Here is a 9,135-nt window from a genome sequence, read left to right as displayed (position 1 = left end):
GTGGTTTGTTCAATACCATATAAAAAACAGTGTTGTTACACCCTAATTAAGGGCTTGAGGGGGATAGAAATAGAATATGCATTTGATCTGCCAGGGGAGATAATTCAGAAATGTCGAACACTATCACATACTTAAAAGGCTTATTTAGAAGTTTTCAAAGTAGTCAATGGGTTTTCTTTAATCTGCAGGACTGCTGCTGATGTTTACCACCTGTTGCATGTTGGAGAGACTGACAAACTGTACAATGAGGCATTCCGCCAGCACGCCAAGACTTCGCCTATGTGTAAGGGGGACATTGTCATGGACATAGACAATGAACAGCAGTGGGGACTTAACTGGATAGAGAGACTTAAATGCACTGACTGTACATACCTGTCAGAGTACCATAAACTGTACAAGGAGGTAGAGGGTAGTGGAATGAGAAGGGGACGTCGATCTTCCACTGCCAATACTGGACTTCAGATAGGCCTCTCAAAATGTCCCATTGGAAGTGAGAGTTTCCGTGTCCTGTGCATGAGTGCCGATATACCTCCACCATCCCATTCAGGGATGCAGAAAGCTGCGAACAGAGTTTGTGATAATATAAAATCTCAGAACACAAAGGATATGAGAGCCAGGAGGGTGGAAATAAGGGAAATAAATAAATACAGGGGAACAAATTTAAATAACATTAGTTTATCAACTGATGCAATGTACAACAATCCACTTTGTTCAGGTGTTGGGAAAACCCCTTTTCAGCCAGCCACTCAGGTAACCTATGTGGCCACTGAGAACCAAACTAGTGATCATCAAATTTTGGCTTTAAACACAAAATCAAAGCTCTGTTCAAAGCACAGTTTAGTTGACAACATTTCTTGTGTCAACAACCCAGACTGCACATCTGATTTGCACATGTCAGAATCAATTGGTAATGAAAAACAGTTAGCTGCAGAGTGTTTCAGGGACTTAAAGAAAGATCAAATTGAGGTAGAATTTTTGACAACAGATGCTGACAGTGCAGCTCACACAGCTCTCTCTGAAATGTATGAAGCAGGTGATATGGATGTTTCCCCACAAACTTTTCTCGATACACGGCATCTCTCGGCCAGCCATAGAAAGTTTATTAAAAATTCTAAATTTGTTGTGGATATGATGCCTGCTAGAACCAAAAAAGACAAACAAAGTTTGGCAAATACATTTTCTTTAGACTGTGCATCCAGATGTGCAGCTGAGTTCTCAGCTGCTTACTCAAGTCATGCAGGTAACCTGACAAAGTTGAAGACATCTCTTTCATGTACTTCTGATGCTATTGCAAACTGTTACATGGGTGATCACAGAAAATGTAGAAGGCAGTCATTTGTTTGCAAGGGGGAGAAGAAAAATTGGTTATTGCAAAGTAAATATTTAGATAAAAACTTCAAAATTGGAAACAATGAAACTAACTTTCAAAATTTGAGAAAATGCACTGATTTTCGTCTCGGCCCGAACATGATCGAAAAGACGCAATTCAACCTCAATAGTCAAAAGTGTGAGGCAACAAACAAGGCATTGCGCCGGTCATTACCTCGCGATACCACCTTTGCTCGTAACTTCCAAGGTAGAGCTCACAGTGCTGTTCATAGCGTCAACTGCCAGAGTCCGGTAAAGTCAATTCGCAATCTTCGATTAGGGCTTGGCTGTGCTGTCACTGCAAAAGGAAAAATAGATGATGAGATAAGCAAAAGTCATAATAAAGTACTTAAAGCTAAAACATACAAGAAATCACAGAAAAGTAAGGACCGCCGTGCAAGGAAAAAGTTAGAACTATTCAAACTCCATCATTGTAGAAAAGTTCATTATTCGAAAGACATGTTATTGAAAAGAAATGCATATTTGAGAAATTTACACCCAAAATAGGATAATCCATCTTAAAAATTGCCCCAAACAGAAAGATATAATGATCAGATACATAACTTACACCAAACAGTAGGGTTTATGACTTTTGGTGCACAAGCCCTGTTGTCGACAGTGAAGTCTCTCCATGTTAATTTCATGGGACTCTACTTTCAAATGCTCAACATTCACACAAGAGGCGTTATGACAGAGATGGCTCACTTCAACTTTGTTGCCAAAGTTGTCAGTGTTGCTAAAACCATCTGGAAGGCATTTATGCACAATGCAGAGGGCTATTCTGTGAGCTCTCTCCTCTGTCCGCGCCTTTGACGGCCACAAAAAGAAGCAACGACCATAGCCCTGCTTATCACGGCAGCCCAACCATTCCTTACAACCCCATTTCCCACTCGCTTCACCCATTTTGCGTTCAAATTTGCCTCTACAATTATCCCAAAAGGTCTCCATGGCAATAGATATACAGAAAAACATATAAATTAGGAAATGCTGAAATATGCACTTACCCTACAGGTTACACACAACCAAATGTTTTCCCATAGACTTCTATAGTAACGTTATAGCTTTTTAAAAAACAACTAGGCATTCAACAGCCATAACATTTACATATGTGCACAGTCTGGCCTTAAAGCTGCAATAAAAACACAAATTTTGGCTAGTTTACCCAGCTCCTTTTCCGAGTACAGGAAGCTGAACACACCAACCCCAGTTCCGCACCAAATATCACCTGCTTGAAAATATCTGTGCTCACATAAAGCACAAGTCATCTTGTTCAAAAAGTCAGCACCAAATATTGAAAAATATGGGCAGTTTTAATTACTGGATGGATGTGCATTTAAAAGACATAAAAATCTTACACAATATCATCCAATCACAGCCTGCATATGTCTCTTGATCTGTACTGAAGGCTCCCTACGAAAACCGCACTGTCACAACCAGTTCTGATTTAGTGTAGTAGAACCTGTAGACACAACTGTCTAAAACTGCACTTGTCAAATTTGTGATGTATTCATTGTAAATAGATGTAGCTTCTTGGAAACAAATGGAAATTGTTTCAAGTTCAATACTTTTTCCTATCTGACAGGTCTATATGACACCCATATACACATATCTGATGTACCAAAAGAGCTGTGAGGGTTAAATTATTTAGATTTTGTCAACTGATTACAAAATGAACTTCTGTTTTAATAAAGAACTTTCTATGACAGTACACAGGCCTTTATTGTTTATTCTTGTTTCACACAAGGATGGGTTCACAGGTCAATTCCATGGTTGCCAGACGCTGCTTCGAACATATCCCCCCAAAAGTATCTTTTCGACCCCGTATGATAGACAATACTTGGAAATTCAAAGCAAATTAGGCTTTCATATTTTTAATTTATTAATGGTAAGTTGTTTGCTGACCTTTGCTGATAACAACTGAGGATAGCAAAGTCTGGTACATAACATGGAATTTGGTTGTGACACTAATAAGCTTAAGTCATAAAAGAAGCTGGACTCAGTGAGCTTGCTGGAACTGGTACCCCTGCCTTGTTTACATAGGCCAATATATAAATGACAGGTCCATATTTGGTATTTTAACTATGGGAGGTCAAGAACCAATGTTGATGCTTTCATTCCAAAGAAAAATTCATAGTGTCAACATCTTGAACCTACTCTTGAAACATGGGGAGACATCGAAGGAATTCGATAACATCTTTTAGAATGGGACATAAAGCTTGGAATTCAGGCAAAAAATTCACCAGTGAAAAGCAAAGCAACTTTAAAGTGCCAAAAACTGTCAGGTTGACAACTGAGCTCCACAAGAAAGTGTGCAGTGTAGGGGTGGCTGGTGTCCAGCAAGTTCAAACACTGACAAGTGAACCGTACCGTCTATTAAGGCCAAGGAAGGAAAACACCCCTGAGGAGGATAAGAGTACCCTGAAAACAAAAAGTGAAAGGTAATAACACTTTAAACTATTTATTCCTTTGGCCTAGACTTTGAAATACTTGTAGGGAATACAAGATGCTCACTGCTAAATGATATGGGTGGATAAACTTACCAAGTTCAAGTATTTGTCCTTTAACGAGATCACTTAATAAAAGTTTAATATAATGGACAGTTTTCAGTTATTAGGTACAGCAAGGGATCAAATTCTCATACATATATGAGTGGTTTGTTCAATACCATATAAAAAACAGTGTTGTTACACCCTAATTAAGGGCTTGAGGGGGATAGAAATAGAATATGCATTTGATCTGCCAGGGGAGATAATTCAGAAATGTCGAACACTATCACATACTTAAAAGGCTTATTTAGAAGTTTTCAAAGTAGTCAATGGGTTTTCTTTAATCTGCAGGACTGCTGCTGATGTTTACCACCTGTTGCATGTTGGAGAGACTGACAAACTGTACAATGAGGCATTCCGCCAGCACGCCAAGACTTCGCCTATGTGTAAGGGGGACATTGTCATGGACATAGACAATGAACAGCAGTGGGGACTTAACTGGATAGAGAGACTTAAATGCACTGACTGTACATACCTGTCAGAGTACCATAAACTGTACAAGGAGGTAGAGGGTAGTGGAATGAGAAGGGGACGTCGATCTTCCACTGCCAATACTGGACTTCAGATAGGCCTCTCAAAATGTCCCATTGGAAGTGAGAGTTTCCGTGTCCTGTGCATGAGTGCCGATATACCTCCACCATCCCATTCAGGGATGCAGAAAGCTGCGAACAGAGTTTGTGATAATATAAAATCTCAGAACACAAAGGATATGAGAGCCAGGAGGGTGGAAATAAGGGAAATAAATAAATACAGGGGAACAAATTTAAATAACATTAGTTTATCAACTGATGCAATGTACAACAATCCACTTTGTTCAGGTGTTGGGAAAACCCCTTTTCAGCCAGCCACTCAGGTAACCTATGTGGCCACTGAGAACCAAACTAGTGATCATCAAATTTTGGCTTTAAACACAAAATCAAAGCTCTGTTCAAAGCACAGTTTAGTTGACAACATTTCTTGTGTCAACAACCCAGACTGCACATCTGATTTGCACATGTCAGAATCAATTGGTAATGAAAAACAGTTAGCTGCAGAGTGTTTCAGGGACTTAAAGAAAGATCAAATTGAGGTAGAATTTTTGACAACAGATGCTGACAGTGCAGCTCACACAGCTCTCTCTGAAATGTATGAAGCAGGTGATATGGATGTTTCCCCACAAACTTTTCTCGATACACGGCATCTCTCGGCCAGCCATAGAAAGTTTATTAAAAATTCTAAATTTGTTGTGGATATGATGCCTGCTAGAACCAAAAAAGACAAACAAAGTTTGGCAAATACATTTTCTTTAGACTGTGCATCCAGATGTGCAGCTGAGTTCTCAGCTGCTTACTCAAGTCATGCAGGTAACCTGACAAAGTTGAAGACATCTCTTTCATGTACTTCTGATGCTATTGCAAACTGTTACATGGGTGATCACAGAAAATGTAGAAGGCAGTCATTTGTTTGCAAGGGGGAGAAGAAAAATTGGTTATTGCAAAGTAAATATTTAGATAAAAACTTCAAAATTGGAAACAATGAAACTAACTTTCAAAATTTGAGAAAATGCACTGATTTTCGTCTCGGCCCGAACATGATCGAAAAGACGCAATTCAACCTCAATAGTCAAAAGTGTGAGGCAACAAACAAGGCATTGCGCCGGTCATTACCTCGCGATACCACCTTTGCTCGTAACTTCCAAGGTAGAGCTCACAGTGCTGTTCATAGCGTCAACTGCCAGAGTCCGGTAAAGTCAATTCGCAATCTTCGATTAGGGCTTGGCTGTGCTGTCACTGCAAAAGGAAAAATAGATGATGAGATAAGCAAAAGTCATAATAAAGTACTTAAAGCTAAAACATACAAGAAATCACAGAAAAGTAAGGACCGCCGTGCAAGGAAAAAGTTAGAACTATTCAAACTCCATCATTGTAGAAAAGTTCATTATTCGAAAGACATGTTATTGAAAAGAAATGCATATTTGAGAAATTTACACCCAAAATAGGATAATCCATCTTAAAAATTGCCCCAAACAGAAAGATATAATGATCAGATACATAACTTACACCAAACAGTAGGGTTTATGACTTTTGGTGCACAAGCCCTGTTGTCGACAGTGAAGTCTCTCCATGTTAATTTCATGGGACTCTACTTTCAAATGCTCAACATTCACACAAGAGGCGTTATGACAGAGATGGCTCACTTCAACTTTGTTGCCAAAGTTGTCAGTGTTGCTAAAACCATCTGGAAGGCATTTATGCACAATGCAGAGGGCTATTCTGTGAGCTCTCTCCTCTGTCCGCGCCTTTGACGGCCACAAAAAGAAGCAACGACCATAGCCCTGCTTATCACGGCAGCCCAACCATTCCTTACAACCCCATTTCCCACTCGCTTCACCCATTTTGCGTTCAAATTTGCCTCTACAATTATCCCAAAAGGTCTCCATGGCAATAGATATACAGAAAAACATATAAATTAGGAAATGCTGAAATATGCACTTACCCTACAGGTTACACACAACCAAATGTTTTCCCATAGACTTCTATAGTAACGTTATAGCTTTTTAAAAAACAACTAGGCATTCAACAGCCATAACATTTACATATGTGCACAGTCTGGCCTTAAAGCTGCAATAAAAACACAAATTTTGGCTAGTTTACCCAGCTCCTTTTCCGAGTACAGGAAGCTGAACACACCAACCCCAGTTCCGCACCAAATATCACCTGCTTGAAAATATCTGTGCTCACATAAAGCACAAGTCATCTTGTTCAAAAAGTCAGCACCAAATATTGAAAAATATGGGCAGTTTTAATTACTGGATGGATGTGCATTTAAAAGACATAAAAATCTTACACAATATCATCCAATCACAGCCTGCATATGTCTCTTGATCTGTACTGAAGGCTCCCTACGAAAACCGCACTGTCACAACCAGTTCTGATTTAGTGTAGTAGAACCTGTAGACACAACTGTCTAAAACTGCACTTGTCAAATTTGTGATGTATTCATTGTAAATAGATGTAGCTTCTTGGAAACAAATGGAAATTGTTTCAAGTTCAATACTTTTTCCTATCTGACAGGTCTATATGACACCCATATACACATATCTGATGTACCAAAAGAGCTGTGAGGGTTAAATTATTTAGATTTTGTCAACTGATTACAAAATGAACTTCTGTTTTAATAAAGAACTTTCTATGACAGTACACAGGCCTTTATTGTTTATTCTTGTTTCACACAAGGATGGGTTCACAGGTCAATTCCATGGTTGCCAGACGCTGCTTCGAACATATCCCCCCAAAAGTATCTTTTCGACCCCGTATGATAGACAATACTTGGAAATTCAAAGCAAATTAGGCTTTCATATTTTTAATTTATTAATGGTAAGTTGTTTGCTGACCTTTGCTGATAACAACTGAGGATAGCAAAGTCTGGTACATAACATGGAATTTGGTTGTGACACTAATAAGCTTAAGTCATAAAAGAAGCTGGACTCAGTGAGCTTGCTGGAACTGGTACCCCTGCCTTGTTTACATAGGCCAATATATAAATGACAGGTCCATATTTGGTATTTTAACTATGGGAGGTCAAGAACCAATGTTGATGCTTTCATTCCAAAGAAAAATTCATAGTGTCAACATCTTGAACCTACTCTTGAAACATGGGGAGACATCGAAGGAATTCGATAACATCTTTTAGAATGGGACATAAAGCTTGGAATTCAGGCAAAAAATTCACCAGTGAAAAGCAAAGCAACTTTAAAGTGCCAAAAACTGTCAGGTTGACAACTGAGCTCCACAAGAAAGTGTGCAGTGTAGGGGTGGCTGGTGTCCAGCAAGTTCAAACACTGACAAGTGAACCGTACCGTCTATTAAGGCCAAGGAAGGAAAACACCCCTGAGGAGGATAAGAGTACCCTGAAAACAAAAAGTGAAAGGTAATAACACTTTAAACTATTTATTCCTTTGGCCTAGACTTTGAAATACTTGTAGGGAATACAAGATGCTCACTGCTAAATGATATGGGTGGATAAACTTACCAAGTTCAAGTATTTGTCCTTTAACGAGATCACTTAATAAAAGTTTAATATAATGGACAGTTTTCAGTTATTAGGTACAGCAAGGGATCAAATTCTCATACATATATGAGTGGTTTGTTCAATACCATATAAAAAACAGTGTTGTTACACCCTAATTAAGGGCTTGAGGGGGATAGAAATAGAATATGCATTTGATCTGCCAGGGGAGATAATTCAGAAATGTCGAACACTATCACATACTTAAAAGGCTTATTTAGAAGTTTTCAAAGTAGTCAATGGGTTTTCTTTAATCTGCAGGACTGCTGCTGATGTTTACCACCTGTTGCATGTTGGAGAGACTGACAAACTGTACAATGAGGCATTCCGCCAGCACGCCAAGACTTCGCCTATGTGTAAGGGGGACATTGTCATGGACATAGACAATGAACAGCAGTGGGGACTTAACTGGATAGAGAGACTTAAATGCACTGACTGTACATACCTGTCAGAGTACCATAAACTGTACAAGGAGGTAGAGGGTAGTGGAATGAGAAGGGGACGTCGATCTTCCACTGCCAATACTGGACTTCAGATAGGCCTCTCAAAATGTCCCATTGGAAGTGAGAGTTTCCGTGTCCTGTGCATGAGTGCCGATATACCTCCACCATCCCATTCAGGGATGCAGAAAGCTGCGAACAGAGTTTGTGATAATATAAAATCTCAGAACACAAAGGATATGAGAGCCAGGAGGGTGGAAATAAGGGAAATAAATAAATACAGGGGAACAAATTTAAATAACATTAGTTTATCAACTGATGCAATGTACAACAATCCACTTTGTTCAGGTGTTGGGAAAACCCCTTTTCAGCCAGCCACTCAGGTAACCTATGTGGCCACTGAGAACCAAACTAGTGATCATCAAATTTTGGCTTTAAACACAAAATCAAAGCTCTGTTCAAAGCACAGTTTAGTTGACAACATTTCTTGTGTCAACAACCCAGACTGCACATCTGATTTGCACATGTCAGAATCAATTGGTAATGAAAAACAGTTAGCTGCAGAGTGTTTCAGGGACTTAAAGAAAGATCAAATTGAGGTAGAATTTTTGACAACAGATGCTGACAGTGCAGCTCACACAGCTCTCTCTGAAATGTATGAAGCAGGTGATATGGATGTTTCCCCACAAACTTTTCTCGATACACGGCATCTCTCGGCCAGCCATAGAAAGTTT

At 39.3% G+C, this 9,135-nt stretch overlaps 2 long non-coding RNA genes across 2 annotated transcripts; both read right to left on the bottom strand.

Annotated features, from left to right (window-relative positions):
- Window positions 1-496: 496 nt before the first annotated feature.
- Window positions 497-2,431, bottom strand: LOC125372161. Its single transcript, XR_007218008.1, has 3 exons — window positions 2,373-2,431; window positions 1,544-1,666; window positions 497-559 (listed from the first exon to the last, which is right to left on the bottom strand). It is a non-coding gene; the product is annotated as an uncharacterized LOC125372161 (long non-coding RNA).
- A 2,082-nt stretch (window positions 2,432-4,513) lies between these two features.
- On the bottom strand, window positions 4,514-6,448 carry LOC125372160. The gene is made up of 3 exons (XR_007218007.1): window positions 6,390-6,448; window positions 5,561-5,683; window positions 4,514-4,576 (listed from the first exon to the last, which is right to left on the bottom strand). It is a non-coding gene; the product is annotated as an uncharacterized LOC125372160 (long non-coding RNA).
- Between the last annotated feature and the right edge of the window lie 2,687 nt (window positions 6,449-9,135).

This window comes from Haliotis rufescens, unplaced genomic scaffold, assembly GCF_023055435.1.
Source record: "Haliotis rufescens isolate VD_foot unplaced genomic scaffold, xgHalRufe1.0.p SCAF_374, whole genome shotgun sequence".
NCBI lineage: Eukaryota > Metazoa > Mollusca > Gastropoda > Lepetellida > Haliotidae > Haliotis > Haliotis rufescens.
Note: the sequence above shows the minus strand (reverse complement) of the source record. Positions and strands in the feature narration are given on the sequence as shown.